Consider the following 15,119-nt stretch of genomic DNA (forward strand, 5'->3'; position numbering starts at 1 on the left):
AGCTGGAGAATTCAAAGATCTTTTGTAACTTTCTGAGATAAGGAAGGAAGAAGGGAGGGAGCGAGGGAAAGAGCAAGGAAAGAAGAAAGATGGAGAGAGGGTGGAAGGAGTCTGGTAGGCAGATGGTGATTTGCAGGCAGCGGGGCAGACAGTCTCCGAGAACCTCTGAGACCGGAGGCTGGAGATGCTAAGTGAGCAATCTTATCTGCAGCCCATTTAATTGCCTGGGGAAGCCAGGGCAATGGAGGAGGCCACATGCTCTGCTAAAGCTTTCAGAGTGGTCCCTGGGGCTTACTCCCTCCAGGTGACTCCCATTTAGGCCAGTGTTAATGGGTCCCCTGCCGAGAAACCCTTGTCAGACAGTGCAGTTAAAAGGGCCTCATTCAAATAATCGTCATCAGAACCAAAAAGGCCCCCGGGCTGGGAAGGTGAGCTCAGGCTGCCCTTGCAGGCAAGCCTGGAGCGAGGCAGCTCGCAGCCGGCAGCCCCGGCTCTGCTTGCCTTTCTCCAGGGGACAGCAGGGCTGTGCAGATTCAGGGTTGCACTGTGCATAATGCTCACCTCGGGGCAGGGCGCCTAGTACAAACCCAAGATCAGACTTCAGATCATGATAGCAGGCGGGAGGGAGGAAATGTGAAGAATCTAGAATTTCCCCCCAGGGAGGCTGGAGGCATGTAAGCTTGGTTCACTTACTATGTACCAGGGGCTACTGCAGGTGCTGGGGATGCTGTGCTGAGTGAAACGGGCAAGGCCCTGCTCTCAGGGAGCCGAGGTTCCAAGGAGCGGTGACAGAGCTCAGGAAACTGACACATAATTAACAGGCTCTCAGAGAGAGAAGAGAATAAATAGGATGAAGTCCTAATGATTGGCTGGGAGTGGGGGCCACGAGGAAGAGCCGTGTCAGAATGACCAAGAAAGGCTTCCCTAAAGATAAGACCCGTGAGCCAAAACCTCAATGTTAGGAGGAAGCAAAGATCTGAGGAAAAGGGAGTCTGGGGTGGAGGGAAGAGCAGGCAAAAGGCCTGAGTTTGGAACCAGCTCAGCATGTTAGCAGGACGGAAAGAAGGTCAGTGTGATGAGCACACAGTGAGTTACAGGACATAAATCAGAGAAGTTGGTCCTTGTGGCGGTCAGCCTCCAAAATAGCCCCCAGCAAACTTAGGAGACTGAGTCAAGCTCCCCAGCTCACATGGGGGGTAAGGACTTGAGCCTGATCCCACGAACGGACCAGATTTCTCAAAAATGCAAGCAGCCCAACTGTCCGCACCGCCCCACTGTTCCTGAATCTCCAGCCTCACTGTACCTGCAAAGGGGACTCTGGTTCTTAATTAGTGTCCATGGAACGTGCTGATTTCCTCCAGGTGCAAGGACCTTCCGCATATTTTTGACTATTTAACCACATATTTTAATCCATGTCTTTCCCCCCCGCCCAATTTATTTACTAATGAAACTGTTCAAATGAGTCCAACTTGCATCAGGTCTCGCCTTCAAGGCGTTTTACAACAAGCTTCGAGAAGGTCCCTGGGGAATGCTCTTTCTGGTGGGGCTCAGTTTGGGGGTGAATGGAGGATCAGTTCCTCATACTCCCTAAAGAATGAGTCAGGCTGCCCTCAAAAGGATCGGGCAAGGGCTCTGATTGAGTGGCAGGCAGGACTCAGGGTCCATGACCCCATGTGTGCCCGCACCACGACAGGCAGGAGGAGGGAGCATGATGTAACAACAGCCCAAAGAACCCAGCATGGAAGAAGACAGCCCAGGTTCTATAGCCAGCTGGGCCTTTCACAAGCTGTGCGACTGGGGGCAAGTTAGTTGACCTCTCAGAGCCTGTGACTCTTCAGTTGTGAAATTTGTTTCCTGAATTTCACTTTCTAAGGACTATGAAGGGGATTGGACGAGTTAATTAATGCATCTCAGAATACCAATGACAGTGCACAGTGGGTGCAGCGAGGGCGCTGACCACCTGGTTCACGTCCTGGGTCTTCTCTTTGCTACTTTGATGACTTTTCACCAAGGACGTAACTTCTCTGGGCCTCAGTTTTCTCATCTGTGTTACGAAGGAAATGACAGCACCTACCTCATGAGATTGCTCTCAAAATGCAATGAGATGGTAGAATGGTGTTTAGAACACATTAAGCGCACAAGAAATGCTAGCTATTGTTATTTTAATGTGCTAGAGTTCCTGAGACACAGTCAGCATGAGATAAATAGCAGGAGCCATTTGTAGAAACAGCCAATCAACACACAGCTAATGTCAACCTTAACGTTCCTGGGACAGATGCTGTCCCCTGAGTTCTCTTGAGGGCCACCTCCACTCTGAACCATTAGGCGTGGATTGAGTGCAGCCGTTCTTACACTTGAGCGTGCATTACCATCCCTTGATGCTTGTTAAAGCGCAGATTGCTGGGCCTCACTCCTAGGGTTTCTGATTCAGTGGGTCTAGAGTAGAGGCCTGATAACTCATGTTTGTAACGAGTCCCAGGTGAAGCTGATGCCGCTGTTCTGGAAGCACACTTTGAACCATCGATTTAATAGTGTAACTCTCCGGGAGCCATCTCCTTGTCAAGCTCTGGCCGCACGTGCCACCCATGAACCATGATCCCATCTCACTGCCCCATACAGCCCTTTCAATATGGCGGGCTAACTGGAAAGGGGCCACCAGAATTCCTTCTCGCATCCTCTCCTCTGATGCTGCATGCCACCCTCTCACCTTGCAGTCACCAGACAGCCATGGAATTTATCTAAAAAGACCAAGCTCCTCCCTACATCCCTGATCTGAAAAACAGACTTTTCCAGCAATACTTTATCAGCTGCTCTGCCTCTGTCTAGTTCTGGTTCAGAAAGGGTTAAGGAGTTTTTTGTTTCGGTGGACCCCAAATGTGAAGGGGTAGCAGTTCTGCTGCTTCCAACCCTCAAATTAAATCAGTCTCTCTAGGGAAAGGTGCGACTAGAAAGATTCATTGAAAAAAAACTCCCTTGATTCTGAATTTCATTAGCTGTGTGTTAATATTGTGACCAAAATTAATTTTAGACCAAAGTCAAAACCAGTTTTGTCTATTTTCCTTAAAAATATATTTTACCTTCGGAAACTTGGCAAATAGGAAAATGCAATTCACTACTAAATGAGCCTTGCTAATTCGCAGTGTTATCTTTAGAGAAGTGGTGAGGAAAAAAAGAAAGAACACAGAGAATTATAGAGAAAAATTTGGAGAAGGAAAAAAATGAGACTGGCACAAATGAAAAAATAACACTGCAGACCTAAAGGAATGGCTGGAAAATATTTTTGGTAAAAGGCCAGATAGTAAATATTTTCAGTTTTGCGGGCCATGGAGTTTCTGTTGCAACTATTGAGCTCCTTCCTTGTTTTGTGAAAGCAGTCTGAGATGATATGCAAATGAGTGCGTGTGAATGGGTCCCAATAAAACTTTACTTAACGAACATGAAATTTGAATTTCATATAATTTTTACGCACCACCCATGTTATTTGTCTTTGTGTTTTTTCCCAACTATTTAAAATGCAAAAGCCACTCAGCTTATGGATTGTACAAAAAGAGATGGTCACTGAATTTGGTCCACAAGTCGTAGCTTGTGACCCCTGACCTCCAGAGAACAGTCACTTCTAAGCATCACGTCTGCTTTCAAAATGCTATCGCTACTTTAGGGAAATATTAGACAGGCTTGTTTTTCTCTTACCTGCATGATAGCGGTCATTAATTGGTTAAACAATCCCCTGGGCTGCTGGGGGAAAGAGATGGTTAAAGAGATGTGGGTGGCGGAAATATGACGGAATCTATCCGTCTGCCCAGTGAGAAATTTCTTTTCAGTCCCGATACCAGTTAGGTAATGGCAAATAAAGGATGTCTCAATCCCTTCTTCTGGCATTTTGTCATTTGACGTTTCAATGCCAAGTAAATGTCTCCTTAGTCCAAATGATTTCATTTCTAGGACTTTCCCCCATAGATGTAAGCAAAAATATTTGTATGAGGATGTTCCTGGTGACATTGTCATACAGAAAAACTGGATGTAACCTAAATATCCACATTCAGCCACTACTTAAGAAATTCATGGAACATCCATACCACAGGGTAGTACGCAGCAGTTTAAAAGAATGAGGTCAGTTTTTATAAACTGATGTGGGTCAATGTCCAAGATGTATTGTTAAGGAAAAAAAAGTAAGATGCAGAGTAGTATGTTTGGTATTATCCCTATATTTACATATTTGAATATGTATAGTAAAAAATGTTAGGAGGGAAAAATCCCATAAATAGCAATTATCTTAGGGAAATGAAGCTAAAAGATGAAGACAGCAATGGGCTCTAACATTTTATCTTAAACATTTCTGTATTCCAAATTTTTTGCAACCAATTTTGGGTTTTTTTACGTTATATGATGGTTAATTATTTTATGCATCAACTTGACTTGGACGTGGGGGGTCCAGATATCTGGTCAAACATAACTTCCGGATGTGTCCATGAGGATGCTTCCAGAGGATGTTAGCATTTGAATCGGTGGACTGAGTGAAGTGGATCGCTCTCCCTGATGTGGGTGGCCATCATCCAATGGGTTGAGGGTCGGAAGAGAACAAAAGGGCAGGAGAAAGGGGACTCATTCTGCCTGACTGAGCTGGGATACCATCTCCTCCTGCCTTTGGGACTCCTGGTTCTCTGGCCCTCAGACTCAGAATGGATCCCTCACCACCGACTCTCCAGTTCTCAGGCCTTTGAACTACACTGCTGGCTTTCCTGGTCTCCAGCTCATAGACGGCAGATCGGGGGACTTCTCAGCCTCCATAATGGCGTGAGCCAATTCCTCCTTATCATAAATCCCATTCTAGATCAAGGTCTACATTTATGTATCTAGAGAGAGAGGTGTCTAGATCTGGCTGTCTATATATCTCCTATTGGTTCTGCTTCTCTGGAGAACCCCTAATACACTTTGGTAATAAAAAATTAATTTAAAAAATGTCCCTCTCTTCACAAGAGGGATGGAATCAGGGAAGGGCTAACCCAGAACCTGCATAATTTTGCTCAAAGTTATTTGTTGAAATAAAGAATGAAAGAATTGGAGTAGTTATTTTTTCTTTACTTTTCCATCCAGTCAATATACAGTTCTAGAATAGGGTTATTGGGTATACTATACAAATGCATTTATTCTTTCAGTCCACGTTTACTATACAAACACTCTGTGTTAAGCATTGGATTCTAATTTAATGAGATTTATGTGACTTTGAAGGACGTTTTTTAAAGAGTTGTTTTGAAAGCTGTTTGAAAGTTTTGGAAGTTATAGTATAACATGCACATATCAGGATTCAGAGTTTTATTATTTTATAGATATCCTTCATGGCAGTTAGGAAAGCAGGCCGTAATAACCATAAGAGCCAGGTGGTACCGTCTTAGTTTTAAGTTTTAAAATGGAGGTTTCATTGTGTCACTTTCACAAGGTCACACAATTAATAAGCGTTAGATTTGAATGTAGATGTGTGACTTCAAAGACTATGCTCCTTCTGCTAACAGCAGAGACCAAGATCCTTTCACCCTTTTTGACACGGTAATAAAATCCGCAATTTTCCCCTGGGCTCATAGCCACCCAGAATAAAGTTTAAACATCCTAACCTCCGCGGAAATTAGTATGGCCATGAAACTGAATTCCAGGAGTGAGAGGAAGTAATCTATAGTGGCTTCTAGGAAACCTTCCTAGGACATAGTTACCATGGACCTTCTGCCTCTTCTTCCTTCCTTTCTTCTTCTTGCTGGCTGGAGCACCAGCAGCCATCTTGGTCAATGAAGTAAAAGTCATGTATTGAGTATAGAAAGATCATAAGTTCCAGAGAACTATGGAGCTACCATACCAGCCTCAGTCTCCCTGCCTCTAGACTTCATTTATAAAAAAAAGAAACACATTTCTATTGTTTAAGTCAATGTCATTAGGGTTTTATTGCAGCTGACCTTAATCTTATTATGCTATTATAATACAATGCCTTCCAATCTGTCATCACTTTGGGGGAAGAAGTCCTGAACTACTATCAATAACAATTTCACCTCAAAAAATCTAGGGGGAATCAGGTCGCATAAGGCAACAGCCATGAATAGACAGCTTGTTCAAAGGGAAAGCATAATGGAATTCTTTCTGAAACAATTGGTGTTGATCTCTGTTTTGGGTAAACATTGAGATTCAGTGCTCACCAAAATCAATATTGACTTCGCCTTCACTTTGCTCAACATTCATGCCCAAGGCAATATACTAAGATGGAATGTGGGTGAGAGAGGTCAAGAGAACATTCTCCACCTCCTTCTGCATAAGCACAGTGCATGGGCTAGTTCTTAACAAACCTGTTAAGAAATACCAGAATTGAAGCCAAGTAAATAGTTTTGGATTATAAATGTACTGAGGATACACACAAAACGTCTTTTATGAACATTATTTTAAACATATCATATTTATATAGTACTTGCTTAAAACCGTATTTTCTCAAGGACTATATTTCATCAAGGACATTTCAAAAAACATTGTTTTGTCCATTTTAGATAAACTTATACCCAGGAATTTTTAAAGTAAGACAAACTTAGAAAAACAAGAAAAAAGCTGAAGCTTAAAGCCTTTCTACCTCATTCAAAATCCTAAAAAAGTACCCTACATGGCATTTAGAAAATAGAGATATAATACTCTAACGTAAATGGACAGTCCCTACTAAAATGTTTTAAAGGAAGAGACAGCATGTCATTATTATTGCTTTTGTGCTGATTTTTTAAATTATATTTTCATTACCATGTTTTTGTGCTACAAGAAATAGCAGTCTGAAATATGAAATTAACATTTAACTTTGAAATTTCCTTTTAAAAAATTAAATAAAAAGATTTATAAAAACCAATAACTATCTACTTTAAGCTCTACATTCATTTCTTAAGCACGAGTCTTCCAGCAATTCCTAATTAGTGATAACCTCCAAATGGGCTATTTTGGCTTAATTTAATCTCAGGTTTTTTTCCTTTACGATACTTGTTAATTTGCAATGTATCTATGGGAAAGAAGAGTGATTTTTCACAAACAGCTAAAAAAATAGAACCATGTTATGGGACTAGGTATTTCAATGTAACCTGAGACCAGATCTAAATACGAGATCACATTATAGCTGTTCAATCAATTTTTGTCATAACGGCTCTTGAAAAGTTACGGTGCTTTTGGATGATCACTTTTTTTTTTTTGGATAGCAATGTTTTTGCCCCAAAACACATTAAATAAAAATGCTATAAGAAGTGAGAGTTTGACACTGTCGTTTCAGGCACAGACACACTCTCCAATTTACCCAACACGACTGTTTCAAGTTAGAAAGTATCAAGTGGAACAAATTTGAATTGCAAGCTATCTTTGGATGAAGCCAAAAGATTTCGCGTGCGTATACACACCAAGAGAAAGGGACAAAGAGGCAGCGTCTTCGGTAGTGCTCCAGTGTGTTTTGTAATGTACTGTTTCCATGAGCACTCTCATTTTAGGCTTGTTCTGTCCTAAAGGTGTTTATCTGAGCACTGCTGTTCCATTTTTTGTGCAGTTTGAGTGCAAAATAGCCAACCCACCAGTCCCCAAATGGTTCAGAAATTACTGGAGAAAGTGATGCAGAAAGAAAAATGCACTGTTCAAAGAATGATTAACTTCCACTCCTCCACAGTTGTCTTACCTTTCTCCTTTGGCAAGTGCAATAAACCTTCTTTGCATTGTATCTTCTGTACAAACTATATTTACGTAATTTCCATCTTTTATTTATTACATATATATGTAAATTTCCTTACATTGATCTATTTTTCCTTTTGCAAATTGTGAGAACACTTTGGGTTCAGATGGAATGCATCATAATTTTCCCGTTAAAAGTAATGGATGGGGCCGGCTCCGTGGCCTAGCAGTTAAGTTCGCGCGCTCCGCTGCGGTGGCCCAGGGTTCAGATCCTGAGCACGGACATGGCACCGCTCATCAGGCCACGTTGAGGCGGTGTCCCACATCCCACAACTAGAAGGACCTGCAACTAAGATATACAACTGTGTACGGGGTGGGGGGGAGGTTGGGAAATAAAGCAGGAAAAAAAATATTTTTTTAAAAAGTAAAGGAAAATTTTTTTTCCATTTAATGGGATTTACTTAGCAGCAAAGTTTTCAGGAATGAATTAAAATCATTAAACAAGAGAAAGGTGGATAGATTCCTCCCCATGCAGAAATAGGACAACAAATAGTCTTTCTCACTCACTTTCTCTCTTTCTTACTTTCTCCCCATGTGTTTGACAGACTCTTAACATGCACCCCAAGATTTTCTGCCCTTCTGGTATAAATTTCCCTGTATAATCCCCAGGAGTACCAAGATGGTAGATTTTATTGCTGTGATTACATTGTCACATGGCACAGTTGACCTTAGGATAAAGAGATTGCCCCAGTGGGACTGATCTAATCACACAAGTCTTTCAAAAGCAGAGAGTTTTCTCTGGCTGGTCATAGAAAGCAAAGTATGAGAAGGATTCAATTTGAGGGAGATTCTTGGTTGCTGAGAAGAAGCTGGCCACATGATAAGAACCTGAGGTGAGCCTTTAGAAGCTGAGAATGGTCCAAGGCCAACAACTACCAAGACAATAGGAACCTCAGTCCTACAACCACAAGGACATGAATTCTGCCAATGATCCAAGGGAGCTTGGAAGTGGAACTTTCCCTGGTCAAACCTCCAGATTAGGATGTGGCCCAATGGACACCTTGATTTCAACCTTATGGCTTCCTTAGCAGATAATCCAGCTACACTGTGCCAGACTTCTGACCCACAGAAGTGTGAACAAGTAAAAGAGCGTTGTATTAAGCTGCTAAGTTTACGGTAATTTGGTACACAGCAATAGAAAACTAAGATACCCCATATCAGTCAGGATAGACCAAGTTATATCACAGTTTAAGGAAACATTTTCAAAACCACAGAATCATAAAACAACCAAGGTTTGTTCACACAAATATCTGATGTGGGTCATTTGAAGGGTTCCTCTCAAAATAGTCCAAGGATGCTGGAAGCTCCTTTTTAGGAGGTGTTTCCATGATTGCTAAGAGAAGAGCACAGCAAGGGGGTTTTACAGCAGCTAGGCAGTGACTCATGTCCCTTCTGCCCGCAACCCATTGACCAGAACTAGTCATGTGGCCTTGCTCAACGTTAAGAAGGCTGATAAATATGATTCCCTTATACTGGCAAACAATAGTCATTTCCACCACCACCTTCTGAGTCTGCTGTCCTCCTTTCTCCTCCTACTTCCACATGTTAGCAGATTCTACCAACATGTGGGGCTGATTTGAAAAGCACATCCATTCAGAGGTCTCAGACAAGATGAGTCAAGCCCACACGCATATTCAGTCAAGCTTCACACTATTCTTTAACATTTTTAATTCGTTGCCAATATTTAAAAAATTAGAACTTTTCCCATAAAAATCTGAATCTAAGTCTTCTCTCAAAACATTGGGAAGATCTTGCACTGATCTATTTCAAAGAATGAAGTGGGACTATATGGCCTGACCTCGAGTGTGTTCTAAACAGTGTTGTTACACGAGAAAAAATCAAATAAAACTTTTTTATAGTATGTCTCTACATACTTATGCATAAACGAAGTTCTAGAAGAATATATACACCAAACCATAAATTGTAGTTACCTGTTGGAAGTGGAGTGAGGTGGGGGTATTCCATGGCAGCCAGAATTTAAATTACAAGTTTTATCTGGCTATGAAAATTCACCAAGTTTGCTTTCCATCTTAGCAGAGATGAGAACAAGTTTATGCCCTAAACTGAGAGAAAGTCTCACTACCATTTATTTTTAAGATGTTTTATTTTCTTAAACACAGCAGAATAAAATGTCAATGCACTCGTGCCCTCACATAACCATTTTTATGAATTCTCCATTCTACTTTTACAAGAAAAGGGCAAACAACAAGAAAATGCTTAGGCAGGAATTAAAAAAAAAAAACCTGAAGGTATTTTACAAGCCAATACAAATTCATTTTCACTTGTAGTCCCTGTTTAGCACTACATCCAATTGATGGTAGTCATAAGACTGATCTTGACACACTGAGAGAGCATGAATCATCAAAGAGAGATCTAACTGTGATTTGCTCTGTGGTGGATAGCTATGTGTTGCGTCTGCTCGGAATAAACTTCCATCTTCTGAAACGACTGATCTCTCTATCGGGCAAGGACTTCTGTCACTTTTGGCTACTGGTAAGTTATCCCCTCCTTTCCAACACTCCAATTTCTTTTTGGAAATTTATCCCTCACTCATTGTATTCAGAATCAGTGGCTGGTAAATCCAGGTATATGCCCTCTTATGGAAGGTGGAACAATGACACCCCTCCCCCAAAAATGTCCACGCCCTGATCCTCAGAACCCGTGACTACGCTATGGTATATGGCAAAAGGGAATTACAGTTTCAGACGGAATTAAAGTTGAGAATCAGCCAACTTTAAAATAGGGAGATTATCCTCGATCGTGGGAAAGGGAGACAGTGTCATCATAAGCGTGCTGCAGAATGGAAGAGGGAGGTAGAAGAGGAGAGTCAGAGGGAGATGTGGGAAGCAAAAGAACATTCAGAGAGAGATGCAGCATTGAAGACGGAGGCAGAGAGCCGTGAGCCAAGGAAAGCAGGTGGCCTCTAGAGATTGTGCAAACCAAGGAGACGGATTCTCCCTCAGAAAAGAATGCAGCCCTATTAACATCTTGATTTCAGCCCAGTGACACCTATGTCAGCCTTCAGATCTCCAGAACTATCCCATAACAGATTTGTGTGGTTTTAAGCTACTAAGTTTGTTACAGCAGCAATGGACACTAACACACTCTGTTGCTGCTGGAGAAGCCAGGGCAGTCTTTCTGGCAGAACCTGCTTCTGTCCCCCTCGAATGGAAACTCAGCAGCATCTCCGCTTTCTCCCAGTTTGATTCAAATTTTCCTTCTTTTTGTGACTCTCCAGTTTCCTTTTAATAAATGTATCCTTTTGTTTAAGCTGATTGGAGTGGTGCTCCCATCACTTGCAATGAAGGGTCCTGATCGTATTTGCTAAATCAGGGAGAAGACTACTTTTCAATAGATTTTCATTTCCAAGGATTATGATAAAAGGAACCGAAGTATTTATTAACCTGTAGGTAACCAGTTAATGACAGTAGTTACAATTCACTATAGGTAACCAAGATTTGAATGGAGGAAACTTGTTTTTGTAGGATGGCCTTGTTAGCCCATTATTTCCCCAAAAAAGAGAAAGAATAAGGACAGGACAGTGGGGTGGAGAAGTCTGGGCTCTGGAGCCATGCAGATCAGAGTTCAAATCCCATTTATTCTGCTTGCACACTGTGTGACCTTGGACGTAAGATGTCCATCCACTTGGCCTCCAGTTTTCCACATGGTGTTTTGAGCTCTGTGTTTCTGACTCCCGTCTCCTGTTTCTCAATTTGCTCCTGGGAACCTTATCTATTGCTCCCTTAAGACTATAAAAGTTTGAACATTTTCTAGTCTCAATTTCCTTCTCTGAGAAATATGGACGATGCCACACAGATTTGGAAGATTGAATGAAATAATCCATGTACACAAATGATACAGTTCCTGGCACATAGTAAGTACTCAATAAATGCTAGCTGACAACATAAAACCAAGGACAAATGAACCTCCTTGAGCTTCAGGTTTCTCATTTATAAAATGAGATAGGCGTCTTTCTCATGCATACCGATAGAATTTTTAAAAATGGAGTATTTAAAGGGCTTGTCCGGCACAAAAATTGTCCCTTCAGCTTTCCTCTTCTCAGAGAAAGATATTCAAAGCAGCATCAACATGAGTTGGTTCTTTTCTTCCCGTTGGCCTAATAGCATTGCCATTCTATTTCTGAGAAGATGGCAATCCCTGAGTTGGGGCTGTGCTCCGTTCTGACGCTGTGTGCTAAGTGCGTGATCAACTAGACCTGGTTAGCCCCATCTATAGCCGAGGGACCTGAGGCAATGAGCATTTTCTGATCTTTCCAGAACAGCAACTCCTCAGAACTGCTCTATTCCCACAGCCCTCAAAAAGTAGACCAGCCGCCTGTTCATATGTCCGGATTAACTGAGGGAGGAGTGAGGGAGGAGGTAAGTCCCCTGTTTACCAAACACTTTTTTGCTGAAATTCATTTAAGCCAGAAGTAGGCAATTAAGGGCAAGATGATTTAAAAGAAAAAACAAAAGATTCCCCGTTAAGATATACATATACTTTTAAAAAGCAGTTTTTCTGTGTTAATGCCATTTTTGCTGGCACATAAGCCATGCGGGTATATAAGACATTTATATCTCAATTCTACATTACATTTTTGGGGGAAAAATATAAATATGTTTTTTATTGTACATATGTACTGAAAGTGATTTTAAAGTAATTTTCGTTGGAGGGAACACATTCCTTTTGGGTGATTTCAGTACATTTTGCTCGCTATTAAAATCTAATAGAAAATTATGAGCTCTAGATGTGCAATAATATTGTGCTAACCCAGAAAAAAAGATATAAAATCAGCTAGAAGAAATATTTTGATATCAATGATTAATGTTCCATAGCAAAGTTAGAGTAATCATAAATTTAAATCTAATATATTAAGGAATTAACCTTACTTTACCTCTGATAAGCTGTGTGGTCTGTGGCTTATTGTTTGTGTTATGAAATCTCCCTTTAGGTCTACGTGTGCTGTGGTGCTTTGCAGTGTGGAGTTCTGCCACTAGGGGCAGCATCATCTATTATTTTACTTCCATTGCTGGGTAATTCAGGTGTACACTTTGCTTGTGTAGGAAAAATACAGTAGCTTGCTTTGCGACTCTGGGAAATCACTCCTCTTTGGGCCTCAGTTTTCTCAGGAAAGATCTGGACTAGATGAGCTCTGAGGTCCTGACAGTTAAAATTCCACGGCTCAAGGATTATTCTTTTTGCTGTTATTAAGATGGAGTTGTAGAGAGGAGAACTGAGTCATCGTTGCAGGTAGGACATTGCTTTCACTCTAGGACTTAGACCAAGTCAACTCTTTTCACTGGTTCTTAGTTTTCTTAATTTGAAGTGAGATGAAGTTCATGTTTCCCAAATGCTAGTTCCTCTTGCTGCACCCCAATACTAGCTTCTGGTCGAGTAGGTTTGGCAAGGCAGGGCAAAGAGAGTTGAATGGGCTTCTTTCTATAGAACTTCACAGTGTCTTTTAAGTAATAATGTGATTGACTACTGAGGTACTGGGAGTTCAAAGATTGATTAGATGATAACGACAATTGTATTAGTTTCCTACAAACGAGGTGGCTTTAAAACACAGAGATTTGTTGTCTCATGGTCCTAGAGGCTAGAAGTCCGAAATCAAGGTGTCAGCAAGACCATGCTCCCTCTGAATGCTCTAAGGAAGAATCCTTCCTTGCCTCTTTTAGTTTCTAGTGGTTTCTGGCAATCCTTGGTATTCCTTAGCTTGTGGCAACGTGATTCCAATCTCCGTCTCGCTCTTCACATGGCCTTCTTTCCCGTGTTACTCCTCTGTGTCTCTATTTTCAAATCTCCCTCTTTCTCTTGTAAAGACACCAGTCAGTGGATTAGGGCCCAGCTTAATCAAGTAAGATCCCATTTTAACTTGATTAAATCTGCAAAGATCCTATTTCCAGATGAGATCACATTCAAAGGTACTGGGAGTTAGGACTTGAATACATCTTTTGGAGTGACACAATTCCACCCACCGCAGAGCATCTTCTAGCCTCTCAAAAATTTATGTCCTTCCCATGGGCAAAATAAATTCACCCTGTCCCAATATCCCCAAAAGTCTTAACCTATTCCAGGATCAACTCTAAGTCAAAAATTTCAATACAAAGATCAACTCAAAGACTCCCAAATCTTATCATCCAAATCAGGTATGGGTGAGATCTAGCCTGAGGCAAGAATTACAAAGAATGTAATCCATATGTGGAGCTGTGAACCTAGAAAACAAGTTGTCTGTATCTAACATACAATGGTGGGACTGACATAGGATAGACATTCTCAGTCTCCTTCCCGTAGGAAGAAAGTAGAAGGAATAATGCGGTCATTGTCCCAAGCAAGCTTGAAACTCAACAGGGAAAATTCCATTAAGTTTTGAATCCTGAGAATAGTCCTCAGTGGCTTGATGCTCTGCCTTCTGGGCCCTAAGAACCCTGATATCCTTAGGGCTACCTTTGGAGTCATTCTTCTTTTTTCTTGAAGGGTAACATATTTGCAACTGAGTACCTCTATCAGCTTGTGTCCTGCCTGTGGAATTTTGGAAGCGCAACAGCCTTCCTTCATTTCATGCTGTCCCTGTCCCTTTTAGTCCAGGCTGGGAAAGTTTGTGCTGGTAGAACATTCTGAAAAACCTCATCGGTCTCTTGTGCAATTTACAGGTCTCACACCATCAGACAAGAGGGCCTTCCACAGATCCTTTCTGGGTAATCCCATCTCTGTTCCTGACTTCTGCTGAGATGACTGATTATATCCATTAGTCAAACATCTAATCTCTTTAGCAAATGGTTGTCTGGCCACACTCTCTGGACATTGTCTCCAGAGCATGCTTTAGCATCTTTTGAAATACAGATGGGCTGAGAATTTTCTAAATCATCAAGTTATGGCTCCTTTTTGCTTAATAATTCCTTCCTTAATTTATCTCTTTCTTCTCACATTTTACTATAAACAGCAAGAAGAAACCAGGCCACGCCTTCAACACTTTGTTTGGAAATCTCCTCAGCTAAATTCCAAGCTCATCACTTACAACTTCTACTTTCCACCCAATGCTAGAACCAAATTCAGGCGAGTTTTCTGCCACTTTATGACAAGGATCACTTTTCCTCCAGTGTCCAATAATTTTCTTGGTTTCCTCACTACCTTTTGAGGCCCCACCAAAAGCACCTTTAATATTCATAGTTACACTACATACTGTTCATGACAATATATGGATTCTCTAAGACAATAGAAGCTTTCATTACCATCCTCTTCACCTCCTCCTGAGCCCTCACCACTATCTCCCTTAGTGTCCAGATTTTCTACCAAGAGGCTCTTCAAGTCAATCTAGGCTTTTTTTATCAAGTATCTCAAAATTCTTCCAGCCTCTATCATTACTCAATTTCAAAGCCACTTCAACATTTTTAGGT

The sequence above is a fragment of the Equus asinus genome, chromosome 14 (genome assembly GCF_041296235.1).
Source record: "Equus asinus isolate D_3611 breed Donkey chromosome 14, EquAss-T2T_v2, whole genome shotgun sequence".
Lineage (NCBI taxonomy): Eukaryota > Metazoa > Chordata > Mammalia > Perissodactyla > Equidae > Equus > Equus asinus.